The sequence below is a fragment of the Pristiophorus japonicus genome, chromosome 25 (assembly GCF_044704955.1).
Source record: "Pristiophorus japonicus isolate sPriJap1 chromosome 25, sPriJap1.hap1, whole genome shotgun sequence".
NCBI classification, from domain to species: domain Eukaryota; kingdom Metazoa; phylum Chordata; class Chondrichthyes; family Pristiophoridae; genus Pristiophorus; species Pristiophorus japonicus.
The window spans coordinates 8,604,952-8,617,504 of record NC_092001.1 but is presented as its reverse complement, the minus strand read 5'-3'; the positions used below and the strand labels follow the sequence as shown (position 1 = coordinate 8,617,504).

The window sequence follows — 12,553 nt, the reverse complement described above, 5'->3', positions numbered from 1 at the left end:
TTTCACTGTCGGCGGCTCGTTGGTCCACGGTTATGATTCTCCCTTCGGAATGATCACATTTGAAATGCGAAAGGTCACGGGCTAAATCCCTTACGAGCCCCGCTATGTTTTACTCAAAGTTCCGCTTCTAACAGCCGCTGGACATGTGAGAAAACAGACGTATTTCACGTTAAAATGTGTGATATTACGCCGATCTTCCCTCAGCATCCAAATCCCAGAGCAAAGTGAAACCCGACAAACTGAGTAAAGTTAAAATATCTCAGAGATACTCGGCTCTGTGACTCGTTGGATAACCTAAAGCCTTGTTTGGTTCCGGCCGATACTTGATCAGTATATCTTCCTGTCTGTACGCATAAGTTCACCTCAATTGGGATAAGCATACATTCAGCGTCAATCTCCACCTCTGCCCTGAATATGAGTGCGTCCTGTTTCTCTAGAGCTGAAAAGCTGAGAGAAGCTGCCTTTTGAATTCGTCCCTTGGCTGCCGAATTCAAAGCGGACAGGAAATCAATCCGGGCTGGCAAAGCTGCTTGGTCTGATTAAAAGGCGGTGATACCCTATATTGTAAGCATGTTCTCGTCTTCTGGCCTCAACATTAGTTTCAACGTATCGGATGATAAGCACCGCTCCCATTGTCTGGTAATGGTTCTGCTATTCCCACTGCACCTACTCTGGACCATCCTTTGTTACGTTATTGCCCGATTACCACCCACTTTGTTTTTCTCCATTGTGCCATGTATTATTTAATCACTCCTGCGTTCCGCTGTATCACAGACGTTCCCATTTGACCTTTCTCGCTGCGTATTCTTTCCAGGCGCTATTTGTGTTGAAAACATCTGTAATCTTTAACTTTTTCCTGAAATATCGGAATGATTATCCGACAGAACGTGAAACCGGATTCTTCCTCCACAAAATCTGCACGACCTGCCGAGTTTTACATATTTATCTGTTTTTATTCATTCTATTTCTGTGTCCCTTTTAAGGGGATTTGCTGTCTGTCCGAGACCATTTTCTGTCTCTGTAAAATGGTGTGCTATCAGACCCTCATCATTCTGTGTCTGTTTAAAAGGGATGTGCTGTCTGTCCCGGATTTCCAATTTCAAATTTCAAAACCTGCCTTTGCAGGTTAAGGAATTTTAGTAGGTTTGTGTGTTTCAGACTGGGCTGGTTTTACGTCCCTCCCTGCCTCCTTCCTTCCTTCCTGTCTGTCTTTCAACTGTGGCTTCAATAACTGTCTCTGCGCCGCGTGGTCCTGAGCCCCACTGCACAATTGTCTTCAGGGATGATCGAAATCTCACTTTATTCTTTTAAAAGGGAACTGCTGTCAGTCAAGGATCATTCTGCATCTGGGTAAAAGGGATGTCCTTGCAATCCCGGATCATTCTGTGTCTGTTTAAATGGGCTGGTTGTCAGTTCCGGTTATAATCTTTCCCTTTAAAACGGATTTTCTGATAAACCCGGGTCATCCTGTATTGTTTGAGAAAGAGTATGATTTCAGCTGCAATGACCGAATTGTTAAACTATAGTGTTTCAATTTACATTGGGTTTGCCTGCGCCGGTGCGCACCCAGATCGCAGTGCATCTGTTCATTCACTCGAAATATGCTCATCTTTTCCTAAATCCACTCCTTGATATTGCAGTTGCCCCGAATTTGATCGCAATATGCACAACAACACAATGAATGGTGCTGACTTCGATTACAACCGCAAAGTTATCAGAAGATTGCAGGTTTGAGTCCTGCCGCGGTCAACTTTGCCCGCTACGTGAAATTTTATATTCTTTGTTGTGATTCTGCCGAGAAACCAACCATCTCTTTCAGTCACTCACCTGAAGTGAAGCAAGGCTATTTGCTTAAAGAATCTCATGGCAAGTTTTCATCATTGTCGATCTGCATGCACGGGCAGAGCAAGCTGTGAAGTGGACTTTTTTGCACATTATTTCTGTTTGGATACAAAAAGCAGGAGATTGAATGGCTGACGATGTCTTATAGCAGAGACGATGTGGCCGAGAATCTGCTGAGGGATTTTGCTATTCCACATCTGAAAGAAGGGAAAATACACAAGTTAGAAATATAGCGATTTTAGGCAGGGCTTGCGTGTGGGCTGTGTGACATGACGACATCCTCCATCCTTATTTGCAAATTCAAATCAAATCAAACCAATACAAGACATGACTGACTGACTGACTTTGTTTATACATGTATATTTATATATGTGTATATTTATATATAATCCCAAATTTTTAACTTCCAAAATAAATATGCTTTTTCTGATCTGCCTGCGCTGGGCTCTATTACATTTGACCTCTTTCACAGCACAAGCAGCTGCTGTCAGATCCAGCAGAAAGACACACGCGACTTTAAAAGATCGCCCTTGTAGCCCACATCTTCCCTCGTGGCTTGACTTCCACCATGGGCTTACTGTGTTTGGGTATTTTTTGATTGCACCTCTCATTTACAATGGAATTCTTCTAGTTACACAGATTTCGTTCAATCAAAAAACACATAGATTATGAATCAATTATTTATTTGTTTAAAACAACTCAAATTCAATTTTTTTTAAATACAATTTAAATGCATTTATTTTCTTAAAATGTTAAATATTTATATATTTCAGACTGGGCTGGTTTTACGTCCCTCCCTCCTTCCTGCCTGTCTATCACCTGTGGCTTCAATAACAGTCTTTGTCCCGCGTGGTCCTGAGCCCCACTACACAATTGCCTTTAGGGATGTTCGAAATCTCAATTTATTCTTTTAAAAGAGAACTGCTGTCATTCAAGGGTCATTCTGCATCTGGGTAAAAGGGATGTCCTTGCAGTCCCGGATCATTCTGTGTCTGTTTAAACGGGCTGTTTGTCAGTTCCGTGTCATAATCTTTCCATTGAAACTGGTTTTCTCATAAACCCGGGTCATCCTGTATAGTTTGAGAAGGAGTATGATTTCAGCTGCAATGACCGAATTGTTAAACTGTTGTGTTTCAATTTACATTGGGATTGCCTGCGCCGGCGCGCACCCAGATCGCCGTGCATCTGTTCATTCACTAGAAATATGCTCATCTTTTCCGAAATCCAGTCCTTGATGTTGCAGTTGCCCCGAATCTGCTCGCAATATGCACAATAACACAATGGATGGCGTTAGCAGAGACCGCGTGCCCTAATGGATCAGGCGGCTGACTTCGATTATAACCGCAAAGTTATCAGAAGATTGAAGGTTCGAATCCTGACGCCGTCAACATCACATGCTTTAGTGAATTTTTACATTCTTTGTTGTGAATCTGCCGAGAAACCAACCATCTCTTCCAGTCACTCACCTGCAGCAAAGGAAGGCTGTTTGCTTAAATAATCTCATGGCAAGTTTTCAGCATTGTCGATCTGCATGCACGGGCAGAGCAAGCTGTGAAGTGGACTTTGTTGCACATTATTTCTCATTGGATACAAAAAGCAGGAGATTGAATGGCTGACGATGTATTAAAGCAGTGCCGAGATGGCCGAGAGGTTAAGGCGATGGACTGCTGATTCATTGTGCTCTGCACGCATGGGTTCGAATCCATTCTCGTCGTCGTTGGCTTGCAACTCAACCAATTTTTTATATTCACATTTAACCTCATCGCCAAATTCCCCTTTTACTTACAGGGATGCTGTACTTTCCTCATGTCATGTCTCAAATTAATAATATATTCGTCAAAAGGAGAACAGTTGCAGTACAATGGCGAGGGGCACTAATTAGATAGGTATCTGAGAGACAGCACATGCACGATGGGCCATAATATCATTTCTCACCACCGTCAGAATCTGAGAGCTGCGCTTTTCACTGTCGGCGGCTCGTTGGTCCACGGTTATGATTCTCCCTTCGGAATGATCACATTTGAAATGCGAGAGGTCACGGGCCAAATCCCGGACGAGCCCCGCCATGTTTTACTCAAAGTTCCGCTTCTAACAGCCGCTCGACATGTGAGAAAACAGACGTATTTTACGTTAAAACGTGTGGTTTTACGCCGATGTTCCCTACGCATCCTAATCCCAGAGCAAAGTGAAACCCGCCAAACTGAGTAAAGTTAAAATATCTCAGAGGTACTCGGCTCTGTGACTCGTTGGATAACCTAAAGCCTTGTTTGTTTCCGGCCGATACTTGATCAATATATCTTCCTGTCTGTACGCATAAGTTCACCTCAATTGGGATAAGCATACATTCAGCGTCAATCTCCACCTCTGCCCTGAATATGTGCGCGTCCTGTTTCTCTAGAGCTGAAAAGATGAGATAAGCTGCCTTTTGAATTCGTCCCTTGGCTGCCGAATTCAAAGCGGACAGGAAATCAATCCGGGCTGGCAAAGCTGCCTGGTCTGATTAAAAGGCGGTGACACCCTATATTGTAAGCATGTTCTCGTCTTCTGGCCTCAACATTAGGTTCAACGTATCGGATGATAAGCACCGCTCCCATTGTCTGGTAATGGTTCTGCTGTTCCCACTAACACCTCCTCTGGACCATCCTTTGTTACGTTATTGCCCGATTACCACCCACTTTGCCTTTCTCCATTGTGCCATGTATTATTTAATCACTCATGCGTTCCGCTGTATCACAGACGTTCCCATTTGACCTTTCTCGCTGCGTATTTTTACCTGCCGAGTTTTACATATTTATCTGTTTTTATTCATTCTATTTCCGTGTCCCTTTTAAGGGGATTTGCTGTCTGTCCGAGATCATTCTCTGTCTCTGTAAAATGGTGTGCTATCAGACCCTCATCATTCTGTGTCTGTTTAAAAGGGATGTGCTGACTGTCCCGGATTTCCAATTTCAAATTTCAAAACCTGCCTTTGGAGGTTAAGGAATTTTAGTTTGTTTGTGTGTTTGTGTAAGCCAGAGTGTGTGCAAACGTGCTGTGCGATCTTACTGTCATGTGAGAAAAATGCATTACATGCAAATTGAAACCGTACTGATTTGATTGATCACTCCTTCGTGGAATCTCTGACGGTAGAAGAATCTGCTGTGGGATTTTGCTATTCCACATCTGAAAGAAGGGAAAATACACAAGTTAGAAATATAGCGATTTTAGGCAGGGCCTGCGTGTGGGCTGTGTGACATGATGACATCCTCCATCCTTATTTGCAAATTCAAATCAAATCAAACCAAGACAAGACATGACTGACTGACTGACTTTGTTTATACATGTATATTTATATATGTGTATATTTATATATAATCCCAAATTTTTAACTTCCAAAATAAATATGCTTTTTCTGATCTGCCTGCGCTGGGCTCTATTACATTTGACCTCTTTCACAGCACAAGCAGCTGCTGTCAGATCCAGCAGAAAGACACACGCGACTTTAAAAGATCGCCCTTGTAGCCCACATCTTCCCTCGTGGCTTGACTTCCACCATGGGCTTACTGTGTTTGGGTATTTTTTGATTGCACCTCTCATTTACAATGGAATTCTTCTAGTTACACAGATTTCGTTCAATCAAAAAACACATAGATTATGAATCAATTATTTATTTGTTTAAAACAACTCAAATTCAATTTTTTTTAAATACAATTTAAATGCATTTATTTTCTTAAAATGTTAAATATTTATATATTTCAGACTGGGCTGGTTTTACGTCCCTCCCTCCTTCCTGCCTGTCTATCACCTGTGGCTTCAATAACAGTCTTTGTCCCGCGTGGTCCTGAGCCCCACTACACAATTGCCTTTAGGGATGTTCGAAATCTCAATTTATTCTTTTAAAAGAGAACTGCTGTCATTCAAGGGTCATTCTGCATCTGGGTAAAAGGGATGTCCTTGCAGTCCCGGATCATTCTGTGTCTGTTTAAACGGGCTGTTTGTCAGTTCCGGTTCATAATCTTTCCATTGAAACTGGTTTTCTCATAAACACGGGTCATCCTGTATAGTTTGAGAAGGAGTATGATTTCAGCTGCAATGACCGAATTGTTAAACTGTTGTGTTTCAATTTACATTGGGGTTGCCTGCGCCGGCGCGCACCCAGATCGCCGTGCATCTGTTCATTCACTAGAAATATGCTCATCTTTTCCGAAATCCAGTCCTTGATGTTGCAGTTGCCCCGAATCTGCTCGCAATATGCACAATAACACAATGGATGGCGTTAGCAGAGACCGCGTGCCCTAATGGATCAGGCGGCTGACTTCGATTATAACCGCAAAGTTATCAGAAGATTGAAGGTTCGAATCCTGACGCCGTCAACATCACATGCTTTAGTGAATTTTTACATTCTTTGTTGTGAATCTGCCGAGAAACCAACCATCTCTTCCAGTCACTCACCTGCAGCAAAGGAAGGCAGTTTGCTTAAATAATCTCATGGCAAGTTTTCAGCATTGTCGATCTGCATGCACGGGCAGAGCAAGCTGTGAAGTGGACTTTGTTGCACATTATTTCTGTTTGGATACAAAAAGCAGGAGATTGAATGGCTGACGATGTAGTAAAGCAGTGCCGAGATGGCCGAGAGGTTAAGGCGATGGACTGCTGATTCATTGTGCTCTGCACGCATGGGTTCGAATCCCGTCGTCGTTGGCTTACAGTTTTGACCTCGTTTTGTCAATCACATTTAACCTCATCGCCAAATTCCCCTTTTACTTACAAGGATGCTGTACTTTCCTCATGTCATGTCTCAAATTAATAATATATTCGTCAAAAGCAGAACAGTTGCAGTACAATGGCGAGGGGCACTAATTAGATAGGTATCTGAGAGACGGCACATGCACGATGGGCCATAATATCATTTCTCACCACCGTCAGAATCTGAGAGCTGCGCTTTTCACTGTCGGCGGCTCGTTGGTCCACGGTTATGATTATCCCTCCGGAATGATCACATTTGAAATACGAGAGGGCACGGGCCAAATCCCGGACGAGCCGCGCCATGTTTTACTCATCCGACAGAACGTGAAACCGACTTCTTCCTCCACAGAATCTGCACGACCTGCCGAGTTTTACATATTTATCTGCTTTTATTCATTCTATTTCCGTGTCCATTTTAAGGGGATGTGCTGTCTGTCCGAGATCATTCTCTGTCTGTTTAAAATTGTGTGCTATCTGTCCCGCATCATTCTGTGTCTGTTTAAAAGGGATGTGCTGTCTATCCCGGATTTCCAATTTCAAATTTCAAAAACTGCCTTTGGAGGGTGCAGGAATGTTAGTTTATTTGTGTGTTTGTGTAAGCCAGAGTGTGTGCAAACGTGCTGTGCGATCTTACTGTCATGTGAGAAAAATGCATTACATGCAATTTGAAAACGTACTGATTTGATTGAACACTCCTTCGTGGACTCTCTGACGGTAGAAGAATCTGCTGTGGGATTTTGCTGTTCCACATCTGAAAGAAGGGAAAATACACAAGTTAGAAATATAGCGATTTTAGCCAGAGCTTGCGTGTGGGCTGTGTGATATGATGCCATCCTCCATCGTTATTTTCAAATTCAAATCAAATCAAACCAAGACAAGACAAGACATGACTGACTGATTGACTTTGTTTATACATGTATAAATATGAATATATTTATATGTAATCCCAAATTTTGAACTTCCAAAAGAAATATGCTTTTTCTGTTCCGCCGGCACCGGGCTCTATTACATTTGACCTCTTTCACAGCACAATAGCTGCTGTCAGATCCAGCAGAAAGACACACGCGACTTTAAAAGATCGCCTTTGTAGCCCACAACTTCGCGCGTGGCTTGTCTTCCAAAATGGGCTTACTGTGTTTGGGTATTGATTGATTGCACTCCTCATTTCCAATGAAATTCTTCCCGTCAAACAGACTTCCTTCAATCAAAAAATATATAGATTATGAATCAATTATTTATTTATTTAAAACAACTCAAATTCAATTTTTGAATACAAATTTAAATGCATGTATTTTCGTAAAATGTTAAATATATATATATTTCAGTCTGGGCTGGTTTTACGTCCCTCCCTCCTTCCTGGCTGTGGCTTCCATAACTGTCTCTGCCCCACCTGGACCCGAGGCCGAATACACAATTGCCTTCAGGGATGATAGAAATCTCACTTTATTCTTTTAAAAAAGAACTGCTGTCAGTCAAGGGTCATTCTGCATCTGGGTAAAAGGGATGTCCTTGCAGTCCCCGATCATTCTGTGTCTGTTTAAACGGGCTGGTTGTCAGTTCCGGTTCAGCACATGGGATTGGGGGTAGTGTGCTGACATGGATTGAGAAATGGTTGTCAGACAGGAAGCAAAGAGTAGGAGTAAATGGGTACTTTTCAGAATGTCAGGCAGTGACTAGTGGGATACCGCAATGTTCTGTGCTGTGGCCCCAGCTGTTTCCACTGTACATTAATGATTTAGACGAGGGGATTAAATGTAGTAGCTCGAAATTTGCGGAAGACACTAAGTTGGGTGGCAGTGTGAGCTGCAAGGTGGATGCTATGAGGCTGCAGAGTGACTTGGATAGGTTAGGTGAGTGGGCAAATGAATGGCAGATGAAGTATAATGTGGATAAATGTGAGGTTATCCACTTTGGTGGTAAAAACAGAGAGACATTCTATTATCTGAATGGTGACAGATTAGGAAAAGGGAAGGTGCAACGAGACCTGGGTGTCATGGTCCATCAGTCATTGAAGGTTGGCATGCAGGTACAGCAGGCGGTTAAAAAAGCAAATGGCATGTTGGCCTTCATAGCGAGACATTTGTGTACAGGGGCAGGGAGGTGTTGCTACAGTTGCACAGGGCCTTGGTGAGGCCACACCTGGTGTATTGTACACAGTTTTGGTCTCCTAACTTGAGGAAGGACATTCTTGCTATTGAGGGAGTGCAGCGAAGATTCACCAGACTGATTCCCGGAATGGTGCGACTGACCTATCAAGAAAGACTGGATCAACTGGGCTTGTATTTACTGGAGTTCAGAAGAATGAGAGGGGACCTCATAGAAACGTTTAAAAATCTGACGGGGTTAGACAGGTTAGATGCAGGAAGAATGTTCCCAATGTTGGGGAAGTCCAGAACCAGGGGTCACAGTCTAAGGATAAGGGGTAAGCCATTTACGACCGAGATGAGGAGAAACTTCTCCACCCAGAGAATGGTGAACCTGTGGAATTCTCTAGCACAGAAAGCAGTTGAGGCCAATTCACTTAATATATTCAAAAGGGAGTTAGATGAAGTCCTTACCACTCGGGGGATCAAGGGGTATGGTGTGAAAGCAGGAAGGGGGTACTGAAGTTTCATGTTCCGCCATGAACTCATTGAATGGCGGTGCAGGCTAGAAGGGCTGAATGGCCTGCTCCTGCACCTATTTTCTATGTTTCTATGTTTCTATAATCTTTCCCTTTGAACCGGATTTTCTCATAAACCCGGGTCATCCTGTCTTGTTTTAGAAGGAGTATGATTTCAGCTGCAATGACCGAATTGTTAAATTGCTGTGCTCCAATTTATATTGGGTTTGCCTACGCCGGTGCGCACCCAGATCGCCGTGCATCTGTTCATTCACTCGAAATATGCTCATCTTTTCCTCAATCCAGTCCTTGATATTGCAGTTGCATCGAATCTGCGCCCAATATACACAATAGCACAGTGGATGGCATTGGCAGAGGCCGCGTGGCCTAATGGATAAGGCATCTGACTTGGATTATAAACGCGAGGTTATCAGAAGATTGCAGGTTTGAATCCGGCCGTGGTCAACTTAGCTTGCTGCGTTTCTTCCAGTCACTCACCTTCAGTCAAGGAAGGCTGTTTGCTGAACGAATCTCTCACGACACGTTTTCATCATTGTCGATCTGCATGCACGGGCAGAGCAAGCTGTGAAGTGGACTTTCTTGCACGTTATTTTTGTTTGCATACAAAAAGCAGGAGATTGCATCGCTGACGATGTGTTAAAGAAGAGACGAGGTGGCCGAGAGCTGAAGGCGATGGACTGATAATGGGCTCTGCGCAATGGGTTCGAATCCCATTCTCGTCGTCGTTGTCTGACAGCTTTGACCTTCCTGGTCGTTTTGTCATTCACATTTAACCTCATCGCCAAATTCCCCTTTTACTTGCAAGGATGCTGTACTTTGCTCATGTCATGTCTCAAATTAATAATATATTCGTCAAAAGGATAACATTTGCAGGACTATGGAGAGGGTGACGAATTAGATAGTTCTCTGAGGGACAGCACAAACACGATGGGCCGAATATTTTTTCTCACTACCGTCAGAATCTGAGAGCTACACTCCTTACTGTCGGCGGCTCGTTGGTCAAGTGCTATGTTTTTTGCTTTAGGATGATCACATTTGATATGTGAGAAGTTCGCGGACGAGCCCCACCATTTGTTACTTAAAGTTGCATTTCTCACAGCAGCTCGACATGTGAGAAAACAGACATATTTCACATTAAAACGTGTGATTTTGCGCCGATGTTCCCACTGCGTCCAAATCCCAGGGCAAAGATTTAATCCCCTTCCCACTGAATACTGCGGACAGACATGGTCACCTTGGTAACGGAATGGTCATTCTGTCATCACTTTCTAAACAATAGCACACAAGACAATGGGTCATCAATAAATGGTAACTGAATTAAACACTCTGCAATTACATTGTAAATAATAGGAAATAAAATGCTGGATAATAGCTGGTGCAGAAAGTAGCTTATCTCTCGCAAAGATTAAGAATGATGTGTTTTGTTTACACACACACACACACACGCACATAGCAACGACTCTGTGCATTTTTTTCAGTTGTTCTACTTAACCTGATGCAATTTATTTCTTAGGACTTTAGGAACCTGCGGGAAGCCATTCGGCGGTATTTGCTGTGTCAGTATCTCAAGAGGTTGCGCGCGGTTGCTCCTCCCACTGCCCGGGGGAATGGGGCACTATTTAAAGGGACAGGGACTCTCTTTTCTCTGCCTATTTATACTTGAAGGATCAGTCCAGTTTATCTCAGAGTGTTGGCGGACTTCACGAACAGAGCTCCGATTAACATTCGCTCCCTTCTGTATTGTCCTGTCATTGTAAAGCTGTCTATTCGAGTGACTTGAGCCTTTCTAAAATGGAACATTGTTTTTATAATCCATTTGACTTGCTTGTTTAATTGGGAAAAATTTCAGAATTGTGCAGTGTGACGAAGGTTTTGTTTAAAGGTGGAGTAAAATGTGTTTAAAAATATTCTTTCCAACCCTGCCTCAACCCCCCAAATTTTAGAACAATCTGCAATACTGACTGGGAAGTTCCAAAGTTCGGTCCTTGTTCTGGGCTGTTAGTTGATCTCAGCCAAGGCAGCAGTTCAGGGGTTATAATTGTCCTCAGTACCACTGGGCTAAGTATGAGTAAAAAATAGCCACTAGCCTTGCTCTTGATACTGATCCAGTGACATCAATTGGGAGGTCTGTGGATGTCAGTTGGAGGTAGGATTGGATTCGGCTTTGATGCCTACCACGGTGGAAATCCTGCTGACACTCTCTGAGTCGACTGTTTGTGAAGCACCAGAGCTTAACAAATTAATGTGGAATTGCACCCAGCCAGATTTAGCACTTCCTGGAGAAAGTAAATCGCAGTTGATTTTATACCGTAAGGATGGAGGGAGACTGTCTAGAATAAGGCTTTTGCTTCTTGGAGGGACAGAGGCGACAGAATGTCCTATAGAATCTAAATTTGTCTATTCTGAATTTATATCCTGTACTTAAAGTAACAACTTTTGTAACTTACATTTGCAGGGTATTAGAATGGGAGGATCTGCAGCTTGGTAACTCAAACCAAACATCACATCAAGATTTGAGAGATTCACCAGATTCATCAGGATCACCTTATCATCAGCCTTTGGAAAAACACCAATCACAGCGGTGAGAAACAGGACACATGTTCTGTGCGTGGATAGAACTTCAACCATTCGTCAACCTGTGAGAGTCGTGTGCCCAGCTGACTAAACACTGTAAATGTGGGGACTGTGGGAATGGATGCAGATGTGCGTTCGGTGGAAACACATCAGGGAGAGGCCATTTACCAGCTGAGTGTGGAAAGAGATTCAGTCTCTCATCTCACCAACTGACATTCGAGGACTTAGATAACAGACTTTCTCCTGTAAATATCGAGCTGTGTTATTGTGCCGTGATGTTTTTACTTGTTCATCTAGTTGACTGTAAACCTTTGCCAATTAGTTGATGTGTTCAGTTTACTTGTAGATATTTGAAAAAATACATTTGCTGAGTGGATTCAAATTTCAATGGAAACCAGCTTTGCAGGGGTGATGCCCTACTCACACATTGAAGGTGAGAGAGATGCTGTGGACACACGAAAATTCCAGTATCGGTAAGTGATTAACAGACTGGATTTTGTGTTTAATGATCCAGGGCGTGTTAGCTATCCCTACCTGGACATCAAGGCACTCTGGACGGTATGTGGAACTGCCACTTGTCCTGAGAGTAACCAAAGGTCTGAGAACTGAAACAATCTACAGTTAGAAAGCAGTAAAGGCGCAAAATGAAGCAGTCGATAACAAGACATCAATTTGTCTGCTCTTATCATGGAGACATCAAGTATCGACACACTGTTTTATTTGAATTATCAAAATAGTAAACTCCAGCCCAGTTTTATGGGTGATTAACATCAGCAGAAACAAATGCCA

At 43.0% G+C, this 12,553-nt stretch overlaps 3 non-coding genes across 3 annotated transcripts; all 3 read left to right on the top strand.

Moving 5' to 3' along the window:
- Window positions 1-3,475: 3,475 nt before the first annotated feature.
- On the top strand, window positions 3,476-3,556 carry trnas-gcu (transfer RNA serine (anticodon GCU)). The gene has a single exon. It is a non-coding gene; the product is annotated as a tRNA-Ser (tRNA).
- A 2,884-nt stretch (window positions 3,557-6,440) lies between these two features.
- Window positions 6,441-6,525, top strand: trnas-gcu (transfer RNA serine (anticodon GCU)). Its single transcript has one exon. It is a non-coding gene; the product is annotated as a tRNA-Ser (tRNA).
- Window positions 6,526-9,545: 3,020 nt separating this feature from the next.
- trnap-ugg (transfer RNA proline (anticodon UGG)) lies at window positions 9,546-9,634 on the top strand. Its single transcript is given in 2 exon segments — window positions 9,546-9,582; window positions 9,599-9,634. It is a non-coding gene; the product is annotated as a tRNA-Pro (tRNA).
- The last annotated feature ends 2,919 nt before the right edge of the window (window positions 9,635-12,553 follow it).